Source organism: Lissotriton vulgaris, chromosome 4_1 (assembly GCF_964263255.1).
Source record: "Lissotriton vulgaris chromosome 4_1, aLisVul1.2, whole genome shotgun sequence".
Lineage (NCBI taxonomy): Eukaryota > Metazoa > Chordata > Amphibia > Caudata > Salamandridae > Lissotriton > Lissotriton vulgaris.
In genome coordinates this window covers 345,320,785-345,333,899 of record NC_141691.1, presented here as the reverse complement: position 1 = coordinate 345,333,899, position 13,115 = coordinate 345,320,785, and positions in this window count along the sequence as shown.

Here is a 13,115-nt window from a genome sequence, read left to right as displayed (position 1 = left end):
CCATAGTCATTGTCCACCCTAGGCCTGCATGTATTCTTTGTTTTCCTGGCCTCCTACTTTTTGTTGTGAGTGACCATGTGGCTGGCAACCATTTTGTGTAGCCATCCAGTGTGATTTTGCCATAGGCCTGCATGTCTTCTCTGTTTGTGACCATGCGTCCTTGCTGGTTGTTGCTGTTCTGACCATGTGGCTGGTGAACATGTTATGTGGCCAGCCGCCGTGCTTTCACAATAGGGCTGCATGTTTTCCGTGTCTGTGGCTATGCTTTCTTGCTGGTTGTTGTGACCATGTGACTGCAACTATTTTGTGTACCCAGCCAGTGTGCTTTCCCCATAGGCCTGCATGTCTTCTTTGTTTATGGCTATGCCGTTTTGCTCGTTGATGTTGTTGTTGTGACCATGTGGCTGGCAGCCATTTTTTGTACCAGCCAGTGGGCTTTTGTCATAGGCCTGCAGGTTTTCTCTGTTTTTGCCCGTGCCTCCTTGCTGGTTGTTGCTGTTGTTCTGACCATGTGGCTGGTAGCCATTTTGTGTAGCCAGCCAGCGTGGCCCTTTACCATAGGATTGCATTGATGGCTGACAATGATAGCAGTTTAATACATTTTTATGCGTGCGGATATTTTACACTTAGAATTACCTTTTTTATTTCGATGTTTTGAATTTTAGTTTTGATTTTGAATTTTTTTGTTTTATTTATTATCTGAATATTTTGCTTTAAAATTATATATATATTTTATTTTAATTTCTAAAACTTAAAATAAATACTTCAACAATTATTAAAAAAAATTATATACATTTTTTCATTAATTCTTTTTTATTTTGCTCTGAAAAAAGTTTTCAATTTTCCTAACATCTGGCATCAACCCCATGTGCACTGCACAGCAGCATTCATTGTCTAATTATTATTCCATTGTCACCAGCACCTCCCTGAGTGCCACATCCCAACGTGATACACATACAGCAAAAAATTACATTTGTATTTTTTTTGTTGTTGCACTTTCTGATCCTTCCTGAGTCTCCTGCGCTCAATGAAAGTTTGTTGATGTGGTTTTGTGAATGGATAGTTAGAACGTATTATTGCTAAGTCTCCAAACTAAATGATATTGTTTGTTTGTATTACTACTTGAACTGGACAGCCCTGTACGGGGCTGGATTGTGGGGGCATACCAACACCAGCTCTTTACAAATAGCAGAGAACACCTTTTTAAGATTTTTACTAGCGGCACCGAAAAGTGTCCCCACGTTTGGGTGTCATGCGGAATTGGGGATCCTGCATTTGGTGGACTTGGCAAAAATACAATCACTTTTACTTTGGCGACGCATCTGGACAGCAACGAAAAACTCACTTACTAAGCAAATAGTGGCAGACTGTATGTCTTTAGACTATTCAGCAAAAATTAGCTGGCTTATGTATGTGAAAATGTTTTTGACCGACCTAGGGCTTGGAAACTATTACTTTGCCCCTGAAAAGATTTCTGAAATATCCAGAAAGGAATTGAAAGTAAGGGCATTGAGTCACATGGAAGAGCTGCGTATCGCCACTGAAGCAAAAAAAGCTTCAGTTCAACATTCAATGGCGATCCAGACCACCCCTACAATTCAACCATACAAAAACATGTTTTGTCACAATTTGAGCGATTTCTCCTGGTAAGATTTAGATTAAATATCTTTCATCGATTGGTGGCATTTCCAGCCCAAAACAGTTGGGATCGAATTCTACCACCCTGTCCATGCGATGGATTATCAGTACAATCAACTATTCATACTATTCTGTTCTGTAACTTTTATGTCAGTCATCGTAAGCTCTGGTTGTTACCGTTGTTAAAAAAAATGGGCTTTAGAAGATGTCTGTAAATGCTTCGTGACATTTCTGAAATGTATTTTAAGCATGGAGTGAACCTTTGATAAGTTTTTATTTCATTGATGTACATGAATTATCAAAAAAGAAGAACACTGATGTATTAAGTCAGCATGGTTAGGGTTTCCCTATGTTCAGTATGGATATTATGTCTTTCTTTTTTTGTAAATCGTAAAAACTTTTTTTAACCATGTATAATGATGTTTTTATCTGTGAGATTGCTTTTATTGTTTTTTATGTACCTTAAAAACCGAATAAAGAAATAAACTAACTACTTGAACTGCAACAAAGCCATGTTTCACTCATGTTTTTCTTGATTGTTTGCTTTTAAGTGCACAACAGAAGAGACATCACCCACAGTACTCCCAGACAGAAGGCCTGTGCATGATGTGACACATGAATAAAGAAGCAACACAATCATCTCTTTAGCTTGTTGTGAAGTTAAGTGCCACTGCCAACTGACAGCTTCAAGATGGTAATAAACAAAAGAGTTCTATGTTGTTCCTCTAACAAAAGAGAAGGGAGAGATAGAAGTAGCAGTGAGTCGAAGCCAAACGTGGGGTCCTCACTGTGTCCTAATGAGGGGATCCTAAACATGGAGATCCTTTTGTTGGATCATAATTCCCTCACACACCCATTACAGGGGTCATGCTTCATCATCTGGGCAGCTCCTTGTTGGGCGGAGGTGCAATCCCCAACGGTGTCGGAGATCTTCTATCCAACTGCCGTGAGATGAGTGCAGGTGTGGGGCCAGGAAGTGTAGATGCTATGTGGTGAATTAAAATAGGGCTTGGAGTACCTTGAATGAGCACATTTTATTCTGGTGGTCTCCTGTCCTAATTAAAAGAAGTGTAACAGGGCGCTGTCATGTACCACTCAAGGGGTCTATGTGCTCCTGTTAAGGTGTGCCGGTCAACATGTTTCTCGCTAATGGGTGTATTAACCCTGCGATTCTTCAGGACCATGATAAATGATATGTGCTATCTACAAAAGATTAAATAATACTTAAGTCAGGTAACATTTTTACCCTACGTTATCTTCCACCTGCCTGGATCTACCTGTGGGGGAGAAAGAGGCATTAAAGGGACAAAGAGATAACATAAATATAAATGTAAGTTAACAATCATAGTAATCTGGGGTGACTTCAAAGCATGCTACTAATGTATCCATGTGGCCGCTCACTGGCGGGAAAATGCAAAAACAAGAAATAAATACAAGTGATTAAGAACAGGTGATCTTCACAGTGAACTATAGTGACACTAGTCTCTGTGGAGAAAACAAATGAGTTGGAACATTTTTCATGAGGACTCACCCAGTCTTTGTGGTCCCCAGGCTTCAACAGTACCCACCACCCTACCCAGCGCCGCGCCGCCAAGCTCGTGACGGAACCACGCCGTCATGAGCCATGGGCGGCGTGTGCTCATGACAGCGTGTTTCCATCACAACCCCGCCCACTCACTAATACGCCAGCACAGGCGGGGAATGAGTGCCGCATGGGCGGAGCGGCCACTGCATGAAGGAACCATTCCGTCATGGGCACACGCCGCACGTGGCTCATGACGGCGTGGTTCCATCATGCGCAGGGAAATGGTTAAGATTTGAGACAGTCGCTGTTGGCAATAGGAAATATTTGAAGCCTGCACTACTAGGCCAGAGCACGGGTAAAGACAAAGCAGCGCGGGGGCACCGGCCAACAAAATAATGCAATATACAGTGCCGGGACCAATAACAGCTGAGCATAATAGGAGAGAGCCAGACTGGACGCCGAATCAAGGTACCATGGCACAAGATAAAGTGGATATATTAAATGCCATTAGAGACTCTCGGGTGGAGCTAGAGGCAAAAATGGACACCATGGTAATGAACATAAATCCTCTACGCCTGGACCTGCGAATAGTGGCAGATCGAGTCACAAGTACAGAAGGAGAACTACGTACGCTATGAGAATATGTCCTGAGGCTCAGCACAACAATTCCACTCACCTCAAGAATAGTCCAACCGGCTAGAAGACAGGGCAGAAGAAGCAGAAGAAAAATCGAGGAGGAACAACTTACATTTTTGGGCATTTCCGGAGAAAGCAGAGGTCCTGGCAGTTGATCTCCTGGCAATCCTGACATTGCACGCACCTTTCCCCTCCTGAGGCGGAAGCCGGGAGGTCTCTTGTCTTTCCCTGAATTTTAATTGTGTTTTTAACATTTTGTTGTTCGCTACTTGCAATTCTCACACCTGATGTTGATAGGTGTTTTGGGAACCCCCAGCGCTCAGCAGCATCTAGAATTCACTTCTGCCCCTTCCCTACAGCTCCGGTCCCGCTCTCGGCTGAGTATTGACGCCGAGAGCACTGGGCGCCGGTTTTGGCGGCCATCTTGGGTCGGGCTAGGTTAGTGAGGCCATCGACAGCGCTATAAAAACAGACGGTCATGGCTCCGCGCAGAGGACGCGATCAGCGGACGCGCCGGACCTGCGCTGGAGTCGTGCCAGAGTCCTGCCCGTCTGCGCCCGTCCGCGCACGACCGGACTCAGGGCTGAGGGACTCTGGCACTCGCACCTGCTATTCCTCAGCGGATCTTCTAGCACTGAAATCTGACAGGTATACCCTATCTCCTACTACATGTGCCACTCTCAAGGAAAATCATATCTTGCACACTCCTAGCTGTAAGAATTTAAGCCGTTCAACCCCCTTAAAGCTAGCCACCCTCAACACCAGGTCACTGCAGAAACACCACTTGGAAATCTTCACCCTCTTACAGGACGAGACTATCGATATCCTAACACTCACCGAAACATGGTTGAGTGATGCCTCTTCCCCGGATATCATCGCCGCCCTTCCCAGCGGGTATGATATGATCTGGCATAATCGACCAGAGGGGGCCCGAGGTGGGGGTGTAGCAATGATCTTTAAAAGGCAATTTATGGTAACCAAAATCTTAGCAGAGACTATAAACACCGTTGACCTACTAGGGACAAAAGTTACCTCGAACAACTCCTGTCTTATTATCTTAACAGTATACTGCCCACCCCAAAGTACCCCCATGTTCAATGATCTCTTTATTCCCATTATATCAGATCTATGCACACGTTATAAAAACATCCTGGTAACGGGTGACTTTAATGTCCATTGGGATAAAAGTGATCAAAATTCATCCGTCCAGACATTACAGACCACCATGACCGCCCTTGGACTGACACAACTCGTGGAAGCTCCAACCCACATAAAAGGCCATATCTTAGATCTCATTTGGTCCTCGACACCAAAAGCGGTCATCACAAGTATTTCACCTTGTATTTGGTCGGCTCACCACCTTATCTCGTACGACTTACCGCAAAATATCTACCAGGCCAAATTACCGTTAAAAACAAAAAAAGTGCGCCAATGGAAGAAAGTGAATTCTGATACCCTAACCAAAGTCCTGCCCAAATACAAACAGAATTTTACTACCCCTGCTGATAGTACCGACCTAGACTCAAAGTATGATGCGATAATAACCACCCTTAGGCAATCAATCGATGAGCTAGCTCCCGAAAAAACACAAAAAGTAAAAGGTGCAGAGAAAGGAGCCCCCTGGTTCACCGAAGGTTTACGTGAACAAAAAAGAAAACTTCGCTACCTCGAAAGATGCTGGAGGAAATCCAAAATGGATACCGACAGGGAATCATATAGATCATTGTTTCAATCATACAAAAAGCTCATTATATCAGCCAAGAAGGATTATTATGAGACACGCATCAATAACGCTACCAACATTCAGAGAGAGACCTTCCAAATCCTGAAAGAGCTGAGTAAGAAGGAGGAAAAGGCAGATATCCTGATTGACTGCGATACCTTTCAAGGTTACTTCCTCGAAAAAGTAGCGGCCATCTTGTCCGATATCAAGAAGGACAACCCAGTCTCCTATACCGAACAACCTCCTCTTCCATGCTCTTCAATCCCTGTCTTCACTAGCTTCCCCGAAATTGATTCCACCATTCTGAGACAACTTGTATTATCCACCAAATCAGGCTCCCCCGCTGATCCCTGCCCACCTGACATCCTTCGGCTAGCAATACCGATTCTAGAAGACCAAATCTTAGATCTTTTAAACACCTCATTAGCCACTGGAACATTACCATCTACCTTCAAAGAGGCACGCGTCAGACCCCTGATAAAAAAGCCTGGAGCAGATCCAACTAGCCTGAAGAACTACAGGCCAATCTCCCAGCTGCCATTTCTGTCAAAGGTACTAGAACAGCATGTACTAAAATCCCTGTCATCCCTCCTGGAATCTCACCACCTCCTCCAGGAGCGGCAAGCTGGTTTTCGTGCCCACCATAGCACAGAACTAGTAATGCTGTCGGTACTGGATGAGCTAAGATGCATGGCTGACGGTAAAAAGCCAAGCGCCCTGATTTTACTAGATCTTTCAGCGGCATTTGATACCGTCAGCCATGCACTGCTCCTGGACAGACTGGCTAGGTTTGGGATAGGAGAGCAAGCCCTCAAATGGTTAACAGCTTTCTTGACAGGTAGGACGCAGAAGATCCAGTTGGCAGACCAGGTCTCAGACGTGGGCATGTTAGCCTGTGGAGTCCCGCAGGGATCAGCACTCTCTCCGCTCTTATTTAACCTGTACCTACAACCATTGATAGAGTCCCTGGCAAACATGAATTGTAAAGTTTTTAACTATGCCGACGATACTCAGCTTTTGCTGAGTATCGATAATACACCATCGGCTCAGTCCTCGGCCCAAGACATACTACGATTTACAGTGAATTGGATATCGTCCAATTTGCTGAAAATCAATCCAGATAAAACGGAAGTGCTCATAGTCTCAACCTCTACTTCCCCCTGGAATGATTTGTTTTGGCCACAAGAACTAGGACCTACCCCAAAACAGTGCCCTAGTGTTAAGAGTCTTAGGATGAAAATTGACCAGGAACTCTCGATGGTCAACCAAGTATCCGCTGTAGTTGGTTCCTGCACCAACCTGATCAAGCAACTACGTAAACTCGCCCCCCTGCTCTCGAGAAACATGCTGCGAACCATTGTCTCAGCCACTATAGTGTCTAGAATAGACTATGGCAACACGCTGTACCTCGGCCTTCCAAAAAACTCCATCAACCGTCTTCAGGTTATCCTGAATGACGCAGCACGCTTGATCTTTGGACTGCCGAGGAGGACTCATGCCTCCCCTCTGCTCTATAGGCTACATTGGCTGCCTATAGCGCAGAGAGTCGAATTTAGGAGTATGTGTATCTGCCACAAAGCAATCCACGGACAGGCGCCAGCCTACATAAAAGAAAGGCTCGAGATATACGAACCCAAGCGCGCCCTGCGATCGTCCGGATCTTTTCTGCTATCCTGTCCACGTTTCAAGTTAACAACAAAAGGAGGCAGATCTTTTTCAGTTCAGGCCCCTACCATCTGGAATAAGTTACCGGAGGCGCTTCGCAGAGAACCTAATCTTCTCCATTTTAGGAAGTCCCTGAAGACCTTACTCTTCAAAGACGCATTCCCATCTCAATAGTCGGCTACTAGATCAGACACCTCTATACTCTTATTCCATCTTTGTTGCTGTACTTGGTCAGTAGCGCTTTGAGACCTGTCGGTGAGTTGGCGCGATACAAAACACAGTTACAAATTACAAATTACAAATTACAATCTCTTCCTGGAACACTGGATAGGGTCGGCTTTTACAAATATCAGGCTCTCTAAAATGTTTGCCATAGGAAGGGCCCACCAATCCCTCGGCCTCCCGCCAATTCTGGGATCACCACCTAGAGCCATAATTGCACGTTTATTTGGATACGATACAGAGATATAATATTGCAGTATGTCCGTGCGAATGGCCCACCCAAATTTGAAGACCAAGATATGCATATTTATCCTGACTATAGGAGGAAAGTGCAAGATCTCAGGAATGACTTTTTGGGAGTCAGGAGGCGACTACGAAGCCTCAACTTCAAATACAGCCTAATGTTTCAGGCACGTCACTGGGTACCGCATGAAGGTAGGGATATTTGTACAATACCCCACAAGAGGCCACAGACTGGATGGACTCGATAGGCCTGGCCAGGCAAGACTAGAACAACGGCTGGCGCGAACAGCGGAAAAGGAGTGGGTGGCAGCGGAGACAGCATCGTGACACAGGAGAACAGAGACCAAAGCTGCAGGAACCATCAGGGTTAGAACGTATCCTGGTGGGCCCAGATGGAACCCTACAGAACGAATTAGCTGGGATACCAACTGACAACCAGTTCTTCCCTCTTTGCGTGGTGCAAGAAACACAATCACAGACAGATAACAACCCTAGCCACACGGAACAAGACCCCTAAGGTATACCGAAACTGTAATTGGGATGAGCAGAAAGGCCATTCGGACATTGACACTGTAAGTACAGAAGTTGAATGGCTGGAATTAATATGAAAGGCCCCACCGAGGGGCAGCTTCCCCTGAAAGACTGAGGGATAAAAGACCACTATTTGAGTTGGGATATAGTTCCACCTTCTTAAGGTTTAAAACACTCCCGCTGTGGCACACTGACACGGCCTTGCTATACCAAAAAGGTTGGGTGAGGTGGTGCGGTGCCTGACAGACTGGCCTTATATCAGATACTCAATTTTTTTACTTATTTGCTCAATTTGTTGATTGTATTGTTGGGGACAGAGATCCGGTGGAGGTGGGCGCTTTGAGTGTGGCGGAGTTCCGAGTCCTTAGACAAAGGTTTTTTTTTTTTTTTTAATTGTTTTTTATTTGCATCAAAGGATCACATAGGCAATAAACAATTCATTTTTTCACGAAAGAAAACATAAACAGAAATAGAAAGATGACAATATTCCATAATTGCATTTAGATAACTATATAGATAGCATTATTTAAACAGTGCAGAGCATAACATTAAGAATCGATAAGCTTGTATTTTGAGACACAACTACTAAGACATGAATAGGCCCCATATTCTGTCAATTTTCCGTCTGGCCTGCACTCCTCTTGAATCTGCAATAGCGGCTTCCATACTATGAATCTCCTTTACTAAACTCCACCATTCTAAAACTGTTGGTGGGTTCTTTTGAATCCAAGCTCTGGCGACAATTAATCTTCCACAAGTAATTAGAACATTCAGCAGATCTTTAAACCTTTCCCCCCCACTGATGCCTACGCAAACATCAGTATTTGAGAGTGAAAAAGGTTGCTTCAGCCTCTCAGTAATAACCTTAGTTATTCCTTCGCAGTATTCCTTGAGGTGAGGGCAAGTAAAAAACATGTGAACAATGTCCGCACCCCTCAAATCACATTTAGGGCATTTCGTTTTATCTGAATAAGTATTATTCGTTGCCCATTTAAGTATCCTGTCAGGCGTATAATATAATTGACAAATTGTTTTAAACATCTGCAATTTTAAGCTGGAAGATTGAACTGTTGTATTTAGGCTTTTAAATGATGTAACAATTAAATCTGTAGGAATACTTCTGGCCAGTTTCCTATTCCATTTCTCTGTTAAAATGGTAGCATCACCGGTCTTGAGATCAGAAAAGAGCTCATAACCCAGACTTATGATAGATTTATCAGCATCCCTATAAATGCAATCCCATATCTCAGATTCTGAGACTATAGTAAATTCTATTTTTTTCACCAAGTAATCTCTAATCTGATAGTACTTAAACCTAGCTATTTCTGGTAGGTTGTAACAAAGTTTCATTTTATCAAAAGCCATAAAGCCAAGATGGTCATATAGATCCCCCAGAAGTCTAATACCAGAGTTTAAAAACATTTGACAGGCTGCGTCATGAAAAATAGTAGGAAAGCCGGGGTTGCCCCATAACGGTGTTTGACTATGAAAAAGAGAAGTATTGCATTTAGCCATAATAGATCGCCATATACTCACAGTATCCCTTATGGTCTTAAATTTAACCCTTTTAAAATAATTGGGGTCGTTCATCCTATACACAAACATATTGACATCTAGTCCTAGTAGAAACTTGTGAAAATATAGACATTTATCCAAAACAGACAAGCTGCGGATCCGAGTCATAAATGCTGACCAATAGTAAAATTTGAAGTCCGGAAATAGCAATCCTCCTTGACTAAAGGGAAGTTTAAGCAGTGATACCGCACGCCGGGCCTTTTTATATCCCCATACAAAGCTGCCAATTATACCTTCTAATCTGGTAAAAAAGGAATTATTGACCCGCAGAGGGATTGATCGGAACAAATACAGGAATTTAGGCAAGATTTTCATTTTTATTAAATTTATTCGACCAATGATATTGATAGGAAGTTTATGCCATTTCTTAAGTTGCATGGCAGTTTCTTTTAATAAGGGCTCATAATTTAGTCCTATTATGGAATCAATATCTGCGCAAATTTTAACACCTAGGTAGGTGGCTATATTGCTAATTCCAGGGACAGGGGAAGTAGATTGATAGTTCATGACAACTTGGGTTTTGGTGGTATTAAGTTTGTAGCCAGAAACTGAGCCATAAATGCCAGCTTCTATTAAGATACCTTTCATAGTCTTAGCGACATCTGGGGTAAAAACTGCGATATCGTCGGCATATACAGTGATATCTAATTTCTCTAATCCATTAGAAAGAGGGCAGATTAATGTTTGATGTTGTAAAGCAATTAAAAAGGGCTCTATTGCAAGAGCGAAAAGTAATGGTGATAAAGGGCACCCTTGCCTTGTCCCTCTTTTAATGGAAAACAAAGAGGAGCATTTTCCCATATATGAAATCTTACCCATAGGATTATCATATAAAGATTGAATCCATAGTAAATGTTTTCCTTTAATACCAAATGCCTGTAATGCGGCCCACAGAAAACCCCACCCCACCCGGTCAAATGCTTTTTCAGCGTCTAATAAAATCATACCGAGTGGGGTGTGTTTAATCCGTGCCGCATCAAAAGCTGATATAGCCATGTTAATATGTGCTGTGGTGTCACGTTTAGGGATGAATCCATGTTGTTGGGGAGAAACAAGTTGGGACATATATGGAGCTAATCTAGTAGCCAATATTTTAGCGAAGATTTTGGCATCGCTGTTAATAAGAGAGATAGGCCTGTAAGATCCCCTCTCTTGTGGTGCTTTACCTTTTTTCAAAAAGAAAATAATTTGAGTCAGATTCCATGATCTAGGTGCTTGTTGCCCTTTACCAATAGCACTGATCACATCAACAAATAGTGGTAGTAATTCTTCAGTGCAATATTTATACAGTTCCAAGGGAATAAGATCTTCCCCAACCGCTTTACCCATTGCAAGAGATTTAATTGCACCCCTCACTTCTAAAGGCGTGATCTCGGCCTCTAATTGAGCCGATTGGTCTGAATCTAAGTTATTGACTTTATTAATATCAATATAATTATTAATGCAGTCATCTAAGATAACAACTTCCGGTGTATAAAGAGTTTGGTAGAAAGAAGCAAACTGTTGTAAAATCGATTCTGGATCACAAAATAATTGATTATTGTCCCCTTTAATTTCTTTAACTATATTAATGGAGCGATCTTCCGCAACTTTGTAAGCCAACAATTTCCCACTTTTATCTCCATTTTCATACTGTTCCATATGATATTTTCTGAGTTTATTAATGCTTTTATCCCTCAAAAGGTTTTTAATTGCTGCTTTAAGCTCGATTAATTTGAAGTTTAGGTCTTCTAAGTTTAAAGCATTATTGCAGATAGCATCAGATATCTGGAGTTCAATATCCCTGATTTCATTTAACCTTTGCTGATTAATAGTTCGAAGTTCTTTATTTTGTCGCCAGATGTATTGTTGGGTAAATCCCCGTACGCTAGCTTTACATGAATCCCAGACTATCCATGGTAAACTTGATTGTCTGTTGATGTCAATAAATCCCTTTATATGCTCCCTAAGCTGATTTATAAACATGGTGTCAGAGAATAAGTAGCGTGGAAAAGAGAAGGAGCGAGTAGTTTTTTCTCAGTTGTAAGTGTAAATGTTATAGAGATCGGATTATGATCAGACGTCACCCTTGGATATATATCCATTGAACATTTGCATTTATCAAGAATCAAGCCTGATGTCCATATCATATCAATGCGTGAGCACACCTTATGAGCAGCAGAATAAAAAGTGTATCCAGCTATATCAGGATTTAAAGATCTCCATACATCTTTTAAAAGATGAATTGCTGCCAGATCCATAATTGCAGCTCTAGTTTTCCTCATCCTTTGAAAAGCATTTTTTCTTGTGATATCCAGTTTATAATTCATTATACAATTAAAATCTCCTAGCACAATTATCTCTCCCCTCCATCCCAGTAATTCCATATTAATTTAGTCAAAGATTATAGGCTCATCTTGATTAGAAGCATAGACTCCACATATTGTAAGTTTGAAATTTCCTAACTTTATCTGCGCTATCGCCCATCTGCCAGCTTTATCGGTTAGAGTCTTAATTATTTCACATTTCAGCCCTTTATGTTTTAAGATCGCTACTCCCCTAATAGAAGCATTGAATTCCGTGCAAACTATTGGATCAAATCCTAATTGCTTAATCAATTTTTTGTCTTTATAGGCAATATTGCGGACTATACATCCTAAGTTCCTCATAGACAAGACGGCGCTTAATTTTGTTGTTTAATCCTGAAACATTCCAGGTTAAGCACTTTATTAAATAAATTCTAAATTATATATTTCTTTCCCTATGTAACCTATGTAACCAAAAAAAATAATCACAATCAGTGTCTTGTAAAACATCTTAATTTTTTCTTTGTCATTTTTGTGTCCTTTGATGCAATTTTTACCCCAAACCATAACTTCCCTTAACCCACCCTACACTCTGATATTACCTCCCCCCACCCCGTGTTTACCTGTGGATCCCCCCTTCCTGTTGACTGCCGTTCTCTTGGCAGTAGGTGGTGGAAAAAAACGCTAATCGGGTCCAGGTATTTATAGTTAGTCCGTACAACACAGTCCTACACATATTCTCATTGCCTCTCTTTTAATTACTTCAATGTCATATAAGCATTCAATTAATGCCCTGCAAAGCATTTTTGTAAGTGATGAGAAGCTAGAAAGGGAAAAAAAAAAAAAATTATAGCACCTCTATTGCGCCAATATTTACTTCACATTAATCTTGAGTTCAATCAATCATTTCCCAGTTTTCCAAGAGGTAATTGCTTTTTCAACCTCAACTACATCAAAAAAAAGATATGAACGACCATTTTTTATCACTTTAAGCTTTGCAGGCTCTTGCAGATAAGCTTGAAATCCGAGTTCTTTAATCGGATCTATGAACTGTTTTAGCTTCCATCTTCTC